The following is a 20,311-nucleotide window of genomic DNA, read 5'->3' on the forward strand; positions in this document are numbered from 1 at the left end:
ATATAGAAAAATTTTCACGAATAGAATCAAAATTTCTAGGCGAATTCAGTGAGTTCCCAAAGGGACATGCTTGTGTGAGTGTGCTTTTCAATATGTAACAACATTTTAAGGAACGGACTCTAAGTATCATGGTGAATTCAGTAGGTTCCCAATAGGATTCGCATGTAATAAGCTTGTTATTCAAGATAGAGCAACGTTTTAAGGAAGGGAAACACTGTTTCTCTGTGAATTCAGTTAGTTCCCAGTAGCAGGCTCTTGTAATATGCGTACTTCTAAAGATTTATCAAAATTTGGTGTGCCGAATCTGAGTAACATGGTGAATTCGGTTAGTTCCCAATAGGCCGCAGTAGTAATAAGTGGACTGTTCGGGATATAGAAAAACATTCACGAATGGACTCAAAATTTCTAGGCGAATTCAGTGAGTTCCCAATGGGACATGCTTGTATGAGTGTGCTTTTCAATATGTAACAATATTTTACGGAACGGACTCTAAATATCATGGTGAATTCAGTAGGTTCCCAATAGGATTCACATGTAATAAGCTTGTTATTCAAGATAGAGCAACGTTTTAAGGAACGGAAACACTGTTTCTCTGTGAATTCAGTTAGTTCCCAGTAGCAGGCTCTTGTAATATGCGTACTTCTAAAGATTTATCAAAATTTGGTGTGCCGAATCTGAGTAACATGGTGAATTCGGTTACTTTCCAATAGGCCGCAGTAGTAATAAGTGGACTGTTCGGGATATAGAAAAATTTTCACGAATGGACTCAAAATTTCTAGGCGAATACAGTGAGTTCCCAATGGGACATGCTTGTATGAGTGTACTTTTCAATATGTAACAAAATTTTACGGAAAGGACTCTAAGTATCATGGTGAATTCAGTAGGTTCCCAATAGGATTCGCATGTAATAAGCTTGTTATTCAAGATAGAGCAACGTTTTAAGGAACGGAAACACTGTTTCTCTGTGAATTCAGTTAGTTCCCAGTAGCAGGCTCTTGTAATATGCGTACTTCTAAAGATTTATCAAAATTTGGAGTGCCGAATCTGAGTAACATGGTGAATTCGGTTAGTTTCCAATAGGCCGCAGTAGTAATAAGTGGACTGTTCGGGATATAGAAAAATTTTCACGAATGGACTCAAAATTTCTAGGCGAATACAGTGAGTTCCCAATGGGACATGCTTGTATGAGTGTACTTTTCAATATGTAACAACATTTTAAGGAACGGACTCTAAGTATCATGGTGAATTCAGTAGGTTCCCAATAGGATTCGCATGTAATAAGCTTGTTATTCAAGATAGTGCAACGTTTTAAGGAACGGAAACACTGATTCTCTGTGAATTCAGTTAGTTCCCAGTAGCAGGCTCTTGTAATATGCGTACTTCTAAAGATTTATCAAAATTTGGTGTGCCGAATCTGAGTAACATGGTGAATTCGGTTAGTTTCCAATAGGCCGCAATAGTAATAAGTGGACTGTTCGGGATATAGAAAAATTTTCACGAATAGAATCAAAATTTCTAGGCGAATTCAGTGAGTTCCCAAAGGGACATGCTTGTGTGAGTGTGCTTTTCAATATGTAACAACATTTTAAGGAACGGACTCTAAGTATCATGGTGAATTCAGTAGGTTCCCAATAGGATTCGCATGTAATAAGCTTGTTATTCAAGATAGAGCAACGTTTTAAGGAACGGAAACACTGTTTCTCTGTGAATTCAGTTAGTTCCCAGTAGCAGGCTCTTGTAATATGCGTACTTCTAAAGATTTATCAAAATTTGGAGTGCCGAATCTGAGTAACATGGTGAATTCGGTTAGTTTCCAATAGGCCGCAGTAGTAATAAGTGGTCTGTTCGGGATATAGAAAAATTTTCACGAATGGACTCAAAATTTCTAGGCGAATACAGTGAGTTCCCAATGGGACATGCTTGTATGAGTGTACTTTTCAATATGTAACAACATTTTAAGGAACGGACTCTAAGTATCATGGTGAATTCAGTAGGTTCCCAATAGGATTCGCATGTAATAAGCTTGTTATTCAAGATAGAGCAACGTTTTAAGGAACGGAAACACTGTTTCTCTGTGAATTCAGTTAGTTCCCAGTAGCAGGCTCTTGTAATATGCGTACTTCTAAAGATTTATCAAAATTTGGAGTGCCGAATCTGAGTAACATGGTGAATTCGGTTAGTTTCCAATAGGCCGCAGTAGTAATAAGTGGTCTGTTCGGGATATAGAAAAATTTTCACGAATGGACTCAAAATTTCTAGGCGAATACAGTGAGTTCCCAATGGGACATGCTTGTATGAGTGTACTTTTCAATATGTAACAACATTTTAAGGAACGGACTCTAAGTATCATGGTGAATTCAGTAGGTTCCCAATAGGATTCGCATGTAATAAGCTTGTTATTCAAGATAGAGCAACGTTTTAAGGAACGGAAACACTGATTCTCTGTGAATTCAGTTAGTTCCCAGTAGCAGGCTCTTGTAATATGCGTACTTCTAAAGATTTATCAAAATTTGGTGTGCCGAATCTGAGTAACATGGTGAATTCGGTTAGTTTCCAATAGGCCGCAATAGTAATAAGTGGACTGTTCGGGATATAGAAAAATTTTCACGAATAGAATCAAAATTTCTAGGCGAATTCAGTGAGTTCCCAAAGGGACATGCTTGTGTGAGTGTGCTTTTCAATATGTAACAACATTTTAAGGAACGGACTCTAAGTATCATGGTGAATTCAGTAGGTTCCCAATAGGATTCGCATGTAATAAGCTTGTTATTCAAGATAGAGCAACGTTTTAAGGAACGGAAACACTGTTTCTCTGTGAATTCAGTTAGTTCCCAGTAGCAGGCTCTTGTAATATGCGTACTTCTAAAGATTTATCAAAATTTGGAGTGCCGAATCTGAGTAACATGGTGAATTCGGTTAGTTTCCAATAGGCCGCAGTAGTAATAAGTGGTCTGTTCGGGATATAGAAAAATTTTCACGAATGGACTCAAAATTTCTAGGCGAATACAGTGAGTTCCCAATGGGACATGCTTGTATGAGTGTACTTTTCAATATGTAACAACATTTTAAGGAACGGACTCTAAGTATCATGGTGAATTCAGTAGGTTCCCAATAGGATTCGCATGTAATAAGCTTGTTATTCAAGATAGAGCAACGTTTTAAGGAACGGAAACACTGATTCTCTGTGAATTCAGTTAGTTCCCAGTAGCAGGCTCTTGTAATATGCGTACTTCTAAAGATTTATCAAAATTTGGTGTGCCGAATCTGAGTAACATTGTGAATTCGGTTAGTTTCCAATAGGCCGCAATAGTAATAAGTGGACTGTTCGGGATATAGAAAAATTTTCACGAATAGAATCAAAATTTCTAGGCGAATTCAGTGAGTTCCCAAAGGGACATGCTTGTGTGAGTGTGCTTTTCAATATGTAACAACATTTTAAGGAACGGACTCTAAGTATCATGGTGAATTCAGTAGGTTCCCAATAGGATTCGCATGTAATAAGCTTGTTATTCAAGATAGAGCAACGTTTTAAGGAAGGGAAACACTGTTTCTCTGTGAATTCAGTTAGTTCCCAGTAGCAGGCTCTTGTAATATGCGTACTTCTAAAGATTTATCAAAATTTGGTGTGCCGAATCTGAGTAACATGGTGAATTCGGTTAGTTCCCAATAGGCCGCAGTAGTAATAAGTGGACTGTTCGGGATATAGAAAAACATTCACGAATGGACTCAAAATTTCTAGGCGAATTCAGTGAGTTCCCAATGGGACATGCTTGTATGAGTGTGCTTTTCAATATGTAACAATATTTTACGGAACGGACTCTAAATATCATGGTGAATTCAGTAGGTTCCCAATAGGATTCACATGTAATAAGCTTGTTATTCAAGATAGAGCAACGTTTTAAGGAACGGAAACACTGTTTCTCTGTGAATTCAGTTAGTTCCCAGTAGCAGGCTCTTGTAATATGCGTACTTCTAAAGATTTATCAAAATTTGGTGTGCCGAATCTGAGTAACATGGTGAATTCGGTTACTTTCCAATAGGCCGCAGTAGTAATAAGTGGACTGTTCGGGATATAGAAAAATTTTCACGAATGGACTCAAAATTTCTAGGCGAATACAGTGAGTTCCCAATGGGACATGCTTGTATGAGTGTACTTTTCAATATGTAACAACATTTTACGGAAAGGACTCTAAGTATCATGGTGAATTCAGTAGGTTCCCAATAGGATTCGCATGTAATAAGCTTGTTATTCAAGATAGAGCAACGTTTTAAGGAACGGAAACACTGTTTCTCTGTGAATTCAGTTAGTTCCCAGTAGCAGGCTCTTGTAATATGCGTACTTCTAAAGATTTATCAAAATTTGGAGTGCCGAATCTGAGTAACATGGTGAATTCGGTTAGTTTCCAATAGGCCGCAGTAGTAATAAGTGGACTGTTCGGGATATAGAAAAATTTTCACGAATGGACTCAAAATTTCTAGGCGAATACAGTGAGTTCCCAATGGCACATGCTTGTATGAGTGTACTTTTCAATATGTAACAACATTTTAAGGAACGGACTCTAAGTATCATGGTGAATTCAGTAGGTTCCCAATAGGATTCGCATGTAATAAGCTTGTTATTCAAGATAGTGCAACGTTTTAAGGAACGGAAACACTGATTCTCTGTGAATTCAGTTAGTTCCCAGTAGCAGGCTCTTGTAATATGCGTACTTCTAAAGATTTATCAAAATTTGGTGTGCCGAATCTGAGTAACATTGTGAATTCGGTTAGTTTCCAATAGGCCGCAATAGTAATAAGTGGACTGTTCGGGATATAGAAAAATTTTCACGAATAGAATCAAAATTTCTAGGCGAATTCAGTGAGTTCCCAAAGGGACATGCTTGTGTGAGTGTGCTTTTCAATATGTAACAACATTTTAAGGAACGGACTCTAAGTATCATGGTGAATTCAGTAGGTTCCCAATAGGATTCGCATGTAATAAGCTTGTTATTCAAGATAGAGCAACGTTTTAAGGAACGGAAACACTGTTTCTCTGTGAATTCAGTTAGTTCCCAGTAGCAGGCTCTTGTAATATGCGTACTTCTAAAGATTTATCAAAATTTGGAGTGCCGAATCTGAGTAACATGGTGAATTCGGTTAGTTTCCAATAGGCCGCAGTAGTAATAAGTGGTCTGTTCGGGATATAGAAAAATTTTCACGAATGGACTCAAAATTTCTAGGCGAATACAGTGAGTTCCCAATGGGACATGCTTGTATGAGTGTGCTTTTCAATATGTAACAACATTTTAAGGAACGGACTCTAAGTATCATGGTGAATTCAGTAGGTTCCCAATAGGATTCGCATGTAATAAGCTTGTTATTCAAGATAGAGCAACGTTTTAAGGAACGGAAACACTGATTCTCTGTGAATTCAGTTAGTTCCCAGTAGCAGGCTCTTGTAATATGCGTACTTCTAAAGATTTATCAAAATTTGGTGTGCCGAATCTGAGTAACATGGTGAATTCGGTTAGTTCCCAATAGGCCGCAGTAGTAATAAGTGGACTGTTCGGGATATAGAAAAACATTCACGAATGGACTCAAAATTTCTAGGCGAATTCAGTGAGTTCCCAATGGGACATGCTTGTATGAGTGTGCTTTTCAATATGTAACAATATTTTACGGAACGGACTCTAAATATCATGGTGAATTCAGTAGGTTCCCAATAGGATTCACATGTAATAAGCTTGTTATTCAAGATAGAGCAACGTTTTAAGGAACGGAAACACTGTTTCTCTGTGAATTCAGTTAGTTCCCAGTAGCAGGCTCTTGTAATATGCGTACTTCTAAAGATTTATCAAAATTTGGTGTGCCGAATCTGAGTAACATGGTGAATTCGGTTACTTTCCAATAGGCCGCAGTAGTAATAAGTGGACTGTTCGGGATATAGAAAAATTTTCACGAATGGACTCAAAATTTCTAGGCGAATACAGTGAGTTCCCAATGGGACATGCTTGTATGAGTGTACTTTTCAATATGTAACAACATTTTACGGAAAGGACTCTAAGTATCATGGTGAATTCAGAGGGTTCCCAATAGGATTCGCATGTAATAAGCTTGTTATTCAAGATAGAGCAACGTTTTAAGGAACGGAAACACTGTTTCTCTGTGAATTCAGTTAGTTCCCAGTAGCAGGCTCTTGTAATATGCGTACTTCTAAAGATTTATCAAAATTTGGAGTGCCGAATCTGAGTAACATGGTGAATTCGGTTAGTTTCCAATAGGCCGCAGTAGTAATAAGTGGACTGTTCGGGATATAGAAAAATTTTCACGAATGGACTCAAAATTTCTAGGCGAATACAGTGAGTTCCCAATGGCACATGCTTGTATGAGTGTACTTTTCAATATGTAACAACATTTTAAGGAACGGACTCTAAGTATCATGGTGAATTCAGTAGGTTCCCAATAGGATTCGCATGTAATAAGCTTGTTATTCAAGATAGTGCAACGTTTTAAGGAACGGAAACACTGATTCTCTGTGAATTCAGTTAGTTCCCAGTAGCAGGCTCTTGTAATATGCGTACTTCTAAAGATTTATCAAAATTTGGTGTGCCGAATCTGAGTAACATTGTGAATTCGGTTAGTTTCCAATAGGCCGCAATAGTAATAAGTGGACTGTTCGGGATATAGAAAAATTTTCACGAATAGAATCAAAATTTCTAGGCGAATTCAGTGAGTTCCCAAAGGGACGTGCTTGTGTGAGTGTGCTTTTCAATATGTAACAACATTTTAAGGAACGGACTCTAAGTATCATGGTGAATTCAGTAGGTTCCCAATAGGATTCGCATGTAATAAGCTTGTTATTCAAGATAGAGCAACGTTTTAAGGAACGGAAACACTGTTTCTCTGTGAATTCAGTTAGTTCCCAGTAGCAGGCTCTTGTAATATGCGTACTTCTAAAGATTTATCAAAATTTGGAGTGCCGAATCTGAGTAACATGGTGAATTCGGTTAGTTTCCAATAGGCCGCAGTAGTAATAAGTGGTCTGTTCGGGATATAGAAAAATTTTCACGAATGGACTCAAAATTTCTAGGCGAATACAGTGAGTTCCCAATGGGACATGCTTGTATGAGTGTGCTTTTCAATATGTAACAACATTTTAAGGAACGGACTCTAAGTATCATGGTGAATTCAGTAGGTTCCCAATAGGATTCGCATGTAATAAGCTTGTTATTCAAGATAGAGCAACGTTTTAAGGAACGGAAACACTGATTCTCTGTGAATTCAGTTAGTTCCCAGTAGCAGGCTCTTGTAATATGCGTACTTCTAAAGATTTATCAAAATTTGGTGTGCCGAATCTGAGTAACATTGTGAATTCGGTTAGTTTCCAATAGGCCGCAGTAGTAATAAGTGGACTGTTCGGGATATAGAAAAATTTTCACGAATGGAATCAAAATTTCTAGGCGAATTCAGTGAGTTCCCAAAGGGACATGCTTGTGTGAGTGTGCTTTTCAATATGTAACAACATTTTAAGGAACGGACTCTAAGTATCATGGTGAATTCAGTAGGTTCCCAATAGGATTCGCATGTAATAAGCTTGTTATTCAAGATAGAGCAACGTTTTAAGGAAGGGAAACACTGTTTCTCTGTGAATTCAGTTAGTTCCCAGTAGCAGGCTCTTGTAATATGCGTACTTCTAAAGATTTATCAAAATTTGGTGTGCCGAATCTGAGTAACATGGTGAATTCGGTTAGTTCCCAATAGGCCGCAGTAGTAATAAGTGGACTGTTCGGGATATAGAAAAACATTCACGAATGGACTCAAAATTTCTAGGCGAATTCAGTGAGTTCCCAATGGGACATGCTTGTATGAGTGTGCTTTTCAATATGTAACAATATTTTACGGAACGGACTCTAAATATCATGGTGAATTCAGTAGGTTCCCAATAGGATTCACATGTAATAAGCTTGTTATTCAAGATAGAGCAACGTTTTAAGGAACGGAAACACTGTTTCTCTGTGAATTCAGTTCCCAGTAGCAGGCTCTTGTAATATGCGTACTTCTAAAGATTTATCAAAATTTGGTGTGCCGAATCTGAGTAACATGGTGAATTCGGTTACTTTCCAATAGGCCGCAGTAGTAATAAGTGGACTGTTCGGGATATAGAAAAATTTTCACGAATGGACTCAAAATTTCTAGGCGAATACAGTGAGTTCCCAATGGGACATGCTTGTATGAGTGTACTTTTCAATATGTAACAACATTTTACGGAAAGGACTCTAAGTATCATGGTGAATTCAGTAGGTTCCCAATAGGATTCGCATGTAATAAGCTTGTTATTCAAGATAGAGCAACGTTTTAAGGAACGGAAACACTGTTTCTCTGTGAATTCAGTTAGTTCCCAGTAGCAGGCTCTTGTAATATGCGTACTTCTAAAGATTTATCAAAATTTGGAGTGCCGAATCTGAGTAACATGGTGAATTCGGTTAGTTTCCAATAGGCCGCAGTAGTAATAAGTGGACTGTTCGGGATATAGAAAAATTTTCACGAATGGACTCAAAATTTCTAGGCGAATACAGTGAGTTCCCAATGGGACATGCTTGTATGAGTGTACTTTTCAATATGTAACAACATTTTAAGGAACGGACTCTAAGTATCATGGTGAATTCAGTAGGTTCCCAATAGGATTCGCATGTAATAAGCTTGTTATTCAAGATAGTGCAACGTTTTAAGGAACGGAAACACTGATTCTCTGTGAATTCAGTTAGTTCCCAGTAGCAGGCTCTTGTAATATGCGTACTTCTAAAGATTTATCAAAATTTGGTGTGCCGAATCTGAGTAACATTGTGAATTCGGTTAGTTTCCAATAGGCCGCAATAGTAATAAGTGGACTGTTCGGGATATAGAAAAATTTTCACGAATAGAATCAAAATTTCTAGGCGAATTCAGTGAGTTCCCAAAGGGACATGCTTGTGTGAGTGTGCTTTTCAATATGTAACAACATTTTAAGGAACGGACTCTAAGTATCATGGTGAATTCAGTAGGTTCCCAATAGGATTCGCATGTAATAAGCTTGTTATTCAAGATAGAGCAACGTTTTAAGGAACGGAAACACTGTTTCTCTGTGAATTCAGTTAGTTCCCAGTAGCAGGCTCTTGTAATATGCGTACTTCTAAAGATTTATCAAAATTTGGAGTGCCGAATCTGAGTAACATGGTGAATTCGGTTAGTTTCCAATAGGCCGCAGTAGTAATAAGTGGTCTGTTCGGGATATAGAAAAATTTTCACGAATGGACACAAAATTTCTAGGCGAATACAGTGAGTTCCCAATGGGACATGCTTGTATGAGTGTACTTTTCAATATGTAACAACATTTTAAGGAACGGACTCTAAGTATCATGGTGAATTCAGTAGGTTCCCAATAGGATTCGCATGTAATAAGCTTGTTATTCAAGATAGAGCAACGTTTTAAGGAACGGAAACACTGTTTCTCTGTGAATTCAGTTAGTTCCCAGTAGCAGGCTCTTGTAATATGCGTACTTCTAAAGATTTATCAAAATTTGGTGTGCCGAATCTGAGTAACATTGTGAATTCGGTTAGTTTCCAATAGGCCGCAATAGTAATAAGTGGACTGTTCGGGATATAGAAAAATTTTCACGAATAGAATCAAAATTTCTAGGCGAATTCAGTGAGTTCCCAAAGGGACATGCTTGTGTGAGTGTGCTTTTCAATATGTAACAACATTTTAAGGAACGGACTCTAAGTATCATGGTGAATTCAGTAGGTTCCCAATAGGATTCGCATGTAATAAGCTTGTTATTCAAGATAGAGCAACGTTTTAAGGAAGGGAAACACTGTTTCTCTGTGAATTCAGTTAGTTCCCAGTAGCAGGCTCTTGTAATATGCGTACTTCTAAAGATTTATCAAAATTTGGTGTGCCGAATCTGAGTAACATGGTGAATTCGGTTAGTTCCCAATAGGCCGCAGTAGTAATAAGTGGACTGTTCGGGATATAGAAAAACATTCACGAATGGACTCAAAATTTCTAGGCGAATTCAGTGAGTTCCCAATGGGACATGCTTGTATGAGTGTGCTTTTCAATATGTAACAATATTTTACGGAACGGACTCTAAATATCATGGTGAATTCAGTAGGTTCCCAATAGGATTCACATGTAATAAGCTTGTTATTCAAGATAGAGCAACGTTTTAAGGAACGGAAACACTGTTTCTCTGTGAATTCAGTTAGTTCCCAGTAGCAGGCTCTTGTAATATGCGTACTTCTAAAGATTTATCAAAATTTGGTGTGCCGAATCTGAGTAACATGGTGAATTCGGTTACTTTCCAATAGGCCGCAGTAGTAATAAGTGGACTGTTCGGGATATAGAAAAATTTTCACGAATGGACTCAAAATTTCTAGGCGAATACAGTGAGTTCCCAATGGGACATGCTTGTATGAGTGTACTTTTCAATATGTAACAACATTTTACGGAAAGGACTCTAAGTATCATGGTGAATTCAGTAGGTTCCCAATAGGATTCGCATGTAATAAGCTTGTTATTCAAGATAGAGCAACGTTTTAAGGAACGGAAACACTGTTTCTCTGTGAATTCAGTTAGTTCCCAGTAGCAGGCTCTTGTAATATGCGTACTTCTAAAGATTTATCAAAATTTGGTGTGCCGAATCTGAGTAACATGGTGAATTCGGTTAGTTCCCAATAGGCCGCAGTAGTAATAAGTGGACTGTTCGGGATATAGAAAAACATTCACGAATGGACTCAAAATTTCTAGGCGAATTCAGTGAGTTCCCAATGGGACATGCTTGTATGAGTGTGCTTTTCAATATGTAACAATATTTTACGGAACGGACTCTAAATATCATGGTGAATTCAGTAGGTTCCCAATAGGATTCACATGTAATAAGCTTGTTATTCAAGATAGAGCAACGTTTTAAGGAACGGAAACACTGTTTCTCTGTGAATTCAGTTAGTTCCCAGTAGCAGGCTCTTGTAATATGCGTACTTCTAAAGATTTATCAAAATTTGGTGTGCCGAATCTGAGTAACATGGTGAATTCGGTTACTTTCCAATAGGCCGCAGTAGTAATAAGTGGACTGTTCGGGATATAGAAAAATTTTCACGAATGGACTCAAAATTTCTAGGCGAATACAGTGAGTTCCCAATGGGACATGCTTGTATGAGTGTACTTTTCAATATGTAACAACATTTTACGGAAAGGACTCTAAGTATCATGGTGAATTCAGTAGGTTCCCAATAGGATTCGCATGTAATAAGCTTGTTATTCAAGATAGAGCAACGTTTTAAGGAACGGAAACACTGTTTCTCTGTGAATTCAGTTAGTTCCCAGTAGCAGGCTCTTGTAATATGCGTACTTCTAAAGATTTATCAAAATTTGGAGTGCCGAATCTGAGTAACATGGTGAATTCGGTTAGTTTCCAATAGGCCGCAGTAGTAATAAGTGGACTGTTCGGGATATAGAAAAATTTTCACGAATGGACTCAAAATTTCTAGGCGAATACAGTGAGTTCCCAATGGGACATGCTTGTATGAGTGTACTTTTCAATATGTAACAACATTTTAAGGAACGGACTCTAAGTATCATGGTGAATTCAGTAGGTTCCCAATAGGATTCGCATGTAATAAGCTTGTTATTCAAGATAGTGCAACGTTTTAAGGAACGGAAACACTGATTCTCTGTGAATTCAGTTAGTTCCCAGTAGCAGGCTCTTGTAATATGCGTACTTCTAAAGATTTATCAAAATTTGGAGTGCCGAATCTGAGTAACATGGTGAATTCGGTTAGTTTCCAATAGGCCGCAGTAGTAATAAGTGGACTGTTCGGGATATAGAAAAATTTTCACGAATGGACTCAAAATTTCTAGGCGAATACAGTGAGTTCCCAATGGGACATGCTTGTATGAGTGTACTTTTCAATATGTAACAACATTTTACGGAACGGACTCTAAGTATCATGGTGAATTCAGTAGGTTCCCAATAGGATTCGCATGTAATAAGCTTGTTATTCAAGATAGAGCAACGTTTTAAGGAACGGAAACACTGTTTCTCTGTGAATTCAGTTAGTTCCCAGTAGCAGGCTCTTGTAATATGCGTACTTCTAAAGATTTATCAAAATTTGGAGTGCCGAATCTGAGTAACATGGTGAATTCGGTTAGTTTCCAATAGGCCGCAGTAGTAATAAGTGGACTGTTCGGGATATAGAAAAATTTTCACGAATGGACTCAAAATTTCTAGGCGAATACAGTGAGTTCCCAATGGGACATGCTTGTATGAGTGTACTTTTCAATATGTAACAACATTTTAAGGAACGGACTCTAAGTATCATGGTGAATTCAGTAGGTTCCCAATAGGATTCGCATGTAATAAGCTTGTTATTCAAGATAGAGCAACGTTTTAAGGAACGGAAACACTGATTCTCTGTGAATTCAGTTAGTTCCCAGTAGCAGGCTCTTGTAATATGCGTACTTCTAAAGATTTATCAAAATTTGGTGTGCCGAATCTGAGTAACATTGTGAATTCGGTTAGTTTCCAATAGGCCGCAATAGTAATAAGTGGACTGTTCGGGATATAGAAAAATTTTCACGAATAGAATCAAAATTTCTAGGCGAATTCAGTGAGTTCCCAAAGGGACATGCTTGTGTGAGTGTGCTTTTCAATATGTAACAACATTTTAAGGAACGGACTCTAAGTATCATGGTGAATTCAGTAGGTTCCCAATAGGATTCGCAGGTAATAAGCTTGTTATTCAAGATAGAGCAACGTTTTAAGGAACGGAAACACTGTTTCTCTGTGAATTCAGTTAGTTCCCAGTAGCAGGCTTTTGTAATATGCGTACTTCTAAAGATTTATCAAAATTTGGTGTGCCGAATCTGAGTAACATTGTGAATTCGGTTAGTTCCCAATAGGCCGCAGTAGTAATAAGTGGACTGTTCGGGATATAGAAAAATTTTCACGAATGGAATCAAAATTTCTAGGCGAATTCAGTGAGTTCCCAATGGGACATGCTTGTATGAGTGTGCTTTATAATATGTAACAATATTTTACGGAACGGACTCTAAGTATCATGGTGAATTCAGTAGGTTCCCAATAGGATTCGCATGTAATAAGCTTGTTATTCAAGATAGAGCAACGTTTTAAGGAACGGAAACAATGTTTCTCTGTGAATTCAGTTAGTTCCCAGTAGCAGGCTCTTGTAATATGCGTACTTCTAAAGATTTATCAAAATTTGGTGTGCCGAATCTGAGTAACATGGTGAATTCGGTTAGTTTCCAATAGGCCGCAATAGTAATAAGTGGACTGTTCGGGATATAGAAAAATTTTCACGAATGGACTCAAAATTTCTCGGCGAATTCAGTGAGTTCCCAAAGGGACATGCTTGTGTGAGTGTGCTTTTCAATATGTAACAACATTTTAAGGAACGGACTCTAAGTATCATGGTTAATTCAGTAGGTTCCCAATAGGATTCGCATGTAATAAGCTTGTTATTCAAGATAGAGCAACGTTTTAAGGAACGGAAACACTGTTTCTCTGTGAATTCAGTTAGTTCCCAGTAGCAGGCTCTTGTAATATGCGTACTTCTAAAGATTTATCAAAATTTGGTGTGCCGAATCTGAGTAACATGGTGAATTCGGTTAGTTTCCAATAGGCCGCAATAGTAATAAGTGGACTGTTCGGGATATAGAAAAATTTTCACGAATGGACTCAAAATTTCTAGGCGAATTCAGTGAGTTCCCAAAGGGATATGCTTGTATGAGTGTGCTTTTCAATATGTAACAACATTTTAAGGAACGGACTCTAAGTATCATGGTTAATTCAGTAGGTTCCCAATAGGATTCGCATGTAATAAGCTTGTTATTCAAGATAGAGCAACGTTTTAAGGAACGGAAACACTGTTTCTCTGTGAATTCAGTTAGTTCCCAGTAGCAGGCTCTTGTAATATGCGTACTTCTTAAGATTTATCAAAATTTGGAGTGCCGAATCTGAGTAACATGGTGAATTCGGTTAGTTTCCAATAGGCCGCAGTAGTAATAAGTGGACTGTTCGGGATATAGAAAAATTTTCACGAATGGACTCGAAATTTCTAGGCGAATACAGTGAGTTCCCAATGGGACATGCTTGTATGAGTGTACTTTTCAATATGTAACAACATTTTAAGGAACGGACTCTAAGTATCATGGTGAATTCAGTAGGTTCCCAATAGGATTCGCATGTAATAAGCTTGTTATTCAAGATAGAGCAACGTTTTAAGGAACGGAAACACTGTTTCTCTGTGAATTCAGTTAGTTCCCAGTAGCAGGCTCTTGTAATATGCGTACTTCTAAAGATTTATCAAAATTTGGTGTGCCGAATCTGAGTAACATGGTGAATTCGGTTAGTTCCCAATAGGCCGCAGTAGTAATAAGTGGACTGTTCGGGATATAGAAAAATTTTCACGAATGGACTCAAAATTTCTAGGCGAATTCAGTGAGTTCCCAATGGGACATGCTTGTATGAGTGTGCTTTTCAATAAGTAACAATATTTTACGGAACGGACTCTAAGTATCATGGTGAATTCAGTAGGTTCCCAATAGGATTCACATGTAATAAGCTTGTTATTCAAGATAGAGCAACGTTTTAAGGAACGGAAACACTGTTTCTCTGTGAATTCAGTTAGTTCCCAGTAGCAGGCTCTTGTAATATGCGTACTTCTAAAGATTTATCAAAATTTGGTGTGCCGAATCTGAGTAACATGGTGAATTCGGTTAGTTTCCAATAGGCCGCAATAGTAATAAGTGGACTGTTCGGGATATAGAAAAATTTTCACGAATGGACTCAAAATTTCTAGGCGAATTCAGTGAGTTCCCAAAGGGACATGCTTGTGTGAGTGTGCTTTTCAATATGTAACAACATTTTAAGGAACGGACTCTAAGTATCATGGTTAATTCAGTAGGTTCCCAATAGGATTCGCATGTAATAAGCTTGTTATTCAAGATAGAGCAACGTTTTAAGGAACGGAAACACTGTTTCTCTGTGAATTCAGTTAGTTCCCAGTAGCAGGCTCTTGTAATATGCGTACTTCTAAAGATTTATCAAAATTTGGTGTGCCGAATCTGAGTAACATGGTGAATTCGGTTAGTTTCCAATAGGCAGCAATAGTAATAAGTGGACTGTTCGGGATATAGAAAAATTTTCACGAATGGACTCAAAATTTCTAGGCGAATTCAGTGAGTTCCCAAAGGGACATGCTTGTATGAGTGTGCTTTTCAATATGTAACAACATTTTACGGAACGGACTCTAAGTATCATGGTTAATTCAGTAGGTTCCCAATAGGATTCGCATGTAATAAGCTTGTTATTCAAGATAGAGCAACGTTTTAAAGAACGGAAACACTGTTTCTCTGTGAATTCAGTTAGTTCCCAGTAGCAGGCTCTTGTAATATGCGTACTTCTTAAGATTTATCAAAATTTGGAGTGCCGAATCTGAGTAACATGGTGAATTCGGTTAGTTTCCAATAGGCCGCAGTAGTAATAAGTGGACTGTTCGGGATATAGAAAAATTTTCACGAATGGACTCAAAATTTCTAGGCGAAGACAGTGAGTTCCCAATGGGACATGCTTGTATGAGTGTACTTTTCAATATGTAACAACATTTTAAGGAACGGACTCTAAGTATCATGGTGAATTCAGTAGGTTCCCAATAGGATTCGCATGTAATAAGCTTGTTATTCAAGATAGAGCAACGTTTTAAGGAACGGAAACACTGTTTCTCTGTGAATTCAGTTAGTTCCCAGTAGCAGGCCCTTGTAATATGCGTACTTCTAAAGATTTATCAAAATTTGGTGTGCTGAATCTGAGTAACATGGTGAATTCGGTTAGTTCCCAATAGGCCGCAGTAGTAATAAGTGGACTGTTCGGGATATAGAAAAATTTTCACGAATGGACTCAAAATTTCTAGGCGAATTCAGTGAGTTCCCAATGGGACATGCTTGTATGAGTGTGCTTTTCAATATGTAACAATATTTTACGGAACGGACTCTAAGTATCATGGTGAATTCAGTAGGTTCCCAATAGGATTCACATGTAATAAGCTTGTTATTCAAGATAGAGCAACGTTTTAAGGAACGGAAACACTGTTTCTCTGTGAATTCAGTTAGTTCCCAGTAGCAGGCTCTTGTAATATGCGTACTTCTAAAGATTTATCAAAATTTGGAGTGCCGAATCTGAGTAACATGGTGAATTCGGTTAGTTTCCAATAGGCCGCAGTAGTAATAAGTGGACTGTTCGGGATATAGAAAAATTTTCACGAATGGACTCAAAATTTCTAGGCGAATACAGTGAGTTCCCAATGGGACATGCTTGTATGAGTGTACTTTTCAATATGTAACAACATTTTACGAAACGGACTCTAAGTATCATGGTGAATTCAGTAGGTTCCCAATAGGATTCGCATGTAATAAGCTTGTTATTCAAGATAGAGCAACGTTTTAAGGAACGGAAACACTGTTTCTCTGTGAATTCAGTTAGTTCCCAGTAGCAGGCTTTTGTAATATGCGTACTTCTAAAGATTTATCAAAATTTGGAGTGCCGAATCTGAGTAACATGGTGAATTCGGTTAGTTCCCAATAGGCCGCAGTAGTAATAAGTGGACTGTTCGGGATATAGAAAAATTTTCACGAATGGAATCAAAATTTCTAGGCGAATACAGTGAGTTCCCAATGGGACATGCTTGTATGAGTGTACTTTTCAATATGTAACAACATTTTAAGGAACGGACTCTAAGTATCATGGTGAATTCAGTAGGTTCCCAATAGGATTCGCATGTAATAAGCTTGTTATTCAAGATAGAGCAACGTTTTAAGGAACGGAAACACTGATTCTCTGTGAATTCAGTTAGTTCCCAGTAGCAGGCTCTTGTAATATGCGTACTTCTAAAGATTTATCAAAATTTGGTGTGCCGAATCTGAGTAACATTGTGAATTCGGTTAGATTCCAATAGGCCGCAATAGTAATAAGTGGACTGTTTGGGATATAGAAAAATTTTCATGAATAGAATCAAAATTTCTAGGCGAATTCAGTGAGTTCCCAAAGGGACATGCTTGTGTGAGTGTGCTTTTCAATATGTAACAACATTTTAAGGAACGGACTCTAAGTATCATGGTGAATTCAGTAGGTTCCCAATAGGATTCGCATGTAATAAGCTTGTTATTCAAGATAGAGCAACGTTTTAAGGAACGGAAACACTGTTTCTCTGTGAATTCAGTTAGTTCCCAGTAGCAGGCTCTTGTAATATGCGTACTTCTAAAGATTTATCAAAATTTGGTGTGCCGAATCTGAGTAACATGGTGAATTCGGTTAGTTTCCAATAGGCCGCAATAGTAATAAGTGGACTGTTCGGGATATAGAAAAATTTTCACGAATGGAATCAAAATTTCTAGGCGAATTCAGTGAGTTCCCAAAGGGTCATGCTTGTGTGAGTGTGCTTTTCAATATGTAACAACATTTTAAGGAACGGACTCTAAGTATCATGCTTAATTCAGTAGGTTCCCAATAGGGTTCGCATGTAATAAGCTTGTTATTCAAGATAGAGCAACGTTTTAAGGAACGGAAACACTGTTTCTCTGTGAATTCAGTTAGTTCCCAGTAGCAGGCTTTTGTAATATGCGTACTTCTAAAGATTTATCAAAATTTGGAGTGCCGAATCTGAGTAACATGGTGAATTCGGTTAGTTCCCAATAGGCCGCAGTAGTAATAAGTGGACTGTTCGGGATATAGAAAAATTTTCACGAATGGAATCAAAATTTCTAGGCGAATTCAGTGAGTTCCCAATGAGACATGCCTGTATGAGTGTGCTTTTCAATATGTAACAATATTTTACGGAACGGACTCTAAGTATCATGGTGAATTCAGTAGGTTCCCAATAGGATTCACATGTAATAAGTTTGTTATTCAAGATAGAGCAACGTTTTAAGGAACGGAAACACTGTTTCTCTGTGAATTCAGTTAGTTCCCAGTAGCAGGCTCTTGTAATATGCGTACTTCTAAAGATTTATCAAAATTTGGTGTGCCGAATCTGAGTAACATGGTGAATTCGGTTAGTTTCCAATAGGCCGCAATAGTAATAAGTGGACTGTTCGGGATATAGAAAAATTTTCACGAATGGACTCAAAATTTCTAGGCGAATTCAGTGAGTTCCCAAAGGGACATGCTTGTGTGAGTGTGCTTTTCAATATGTAACAACATTTTAAGGAACGGACTCTAAGTATCATGGTTAATTCAGTAGGTTCCCAATAGGATTCGCATGTAATAAGCTTGTTATTCAAGATAGAGCAACGTTTTAAGGAACGGAAACACTGTTTCTCTGTGAATTCAGTTAGTTCCCAGTAGCAGGCTCTTGTAATATGCGTACTTCTAAAGATTTATCAAAATTTGGTGTGCCGAATCTGAGTAACATGGTGAATTCGGTTAGTTTCCAATAGGCCGCAATAGTAATAAGTGGACTGTTCGGGATATAGAAAAATTTTCACGAATGGACTCAAAATTTCTAGGCGAATTCAGTGAGTTCCCAAAGGGACATGCTTGTATGAGTGTGCTTTTCAATATGTAACAACATTTTACGGAACGGACTCTAAGTATCATGGTTAATTCAGTAGGTTCCCAATAGGATTCGCATGTAATAAGCTTGTTATTCAAGATAGAGCAACGTTTTAAAGAACGGAAACACTGTTTCTCTGTGAATTCAGTTAGTTCCCAGTAGCAGGCTCTTGTAATATGCGTACTTCTTAAGATTTATCAAAATTTGGAGTGCCGAATCTGAGTAACATGGTGAATTCGGTTAGTTTCCAATAGGCCGCAGTAGTAATAAGTGGACTGTTCGGGATATAGAAAAATTTTCACGAATGGACTCAAAATTTCTAGGCGAATACAGTGAGTTCCCAATGGGACATGCTTGTATGAGTGTACTTTTCAATATGTAACAACATTTTAAGGAACGGACTCTAAGTATCATGGTGAATTCAGTAGGTTCCCAATAGGATTCGCATGTAATAAGCTTGTTATTCAAGATAGAGCAACGTTTTAAGGAACGGAAACACTGTTTCTCTGTGAATTCAGTTAGTTCCCAGTAGCAGGCTCTTGTAATATGCGTACTTCTAAAGATTTATCAAAATTTGGAGTGCCGAATCTGAGTAACATGGTGAATTCGGTTAGTTTCCAATAGGCCGCAGTAGTAATAAGTGGACTGTTCGGGATATAGAAAAATTTTCACGAATGGACTCAAAATTTCTAGGCGAATACAGTGAGTTCCCAATGGGACATGCTTGTATGAGTGTACTTTTCAATATGTAACAACATTTTAAGGAACGGACTCTAAGTATCATGGTGAATTCAGTAGGTTCCCAATAGGATTCGCATGTAATAAGCTTGTTATTCAAGATAGAGCAACGTTTTAAGGAACGGAAACACTGATTCTCTGTGAATTCAGTTAGTTCCCAGTAGCAGGCTCTTGTAATATGCGTACTTCTAAAGATTTATCAAAATTTGGTGTGCCGAATCTGAGTAACATTGTGAATTCGGTTAGATTCCAATAGGCCGCAATAGTAATAAGTGGACTGTTCGGGATATAGAAAAATTTTCATGAATAGAATCAAAATTTCTAGGCGAATTCAGTGAGTTCCCAAAGGGACATGCTTGTGTGAGTGTGCTTTTCAATATGTAACAACATTTTAAGGAACGGACTCTAAGTATCATGGTGAATTCAGTAGGTTCCCAATAGGATTCGCATGTAATAAGCTTGTTATTCAAGATAGAGCAACGTTTTAAGGAACGGAAACACTGTTTCTCTGTGAATTCAGTTAGTTCCCAGTAGCAGGCTCTTGTAATATGCGTACTTCTAAAGATTTATCAAAATTTGGTGTGCCGAATCTGAGTAACATGGTGAATTCGGTTAGTTTCCAATAGGCCGCAATAGTAATAAGTGGACTGTTCGGGATATAGAAAAATTTTCACGAATGGAATCAAAATTTCTAGGCGAATTCAGTGAGTTCCCAAAGGGTCATGCTTGTGTAAGTGTGCTTTTCAATATGTAACAACATTTTAAGGAACGGACTCTAAGTATCATGGTTAATTCAGTAGGTTCCCAATAGGATTCGCATGTAATAAGCTTGTTATTCAAGATAGAGCAACGTTTTAAGGAACGGAAACACTGTTTCTCTGTGAATTCAGTTAGTTCCCAGTAGCAGGCTTTTGTAATATGCGTACTTCTAAAGATTTATCAAAATTTGGAGTGCCGAATCTGAGTAACATGGTGAATTCGGTTAGTTCCC

Source organism: Rattus norvegicus, chromosome 16 (genome assembly GCF_036323735.1).
Source record: "Rattus norvegicus strain BN/NHsdMcwi chromosome 16, GRCr8, whole genome shotgun sequence".
NCBI classification, from domain to species: Eukaryota; Metazoa; Chordata; class Mammalia; order Rodentia; family Muridae; genus Rattus; species Rattus norvegicus.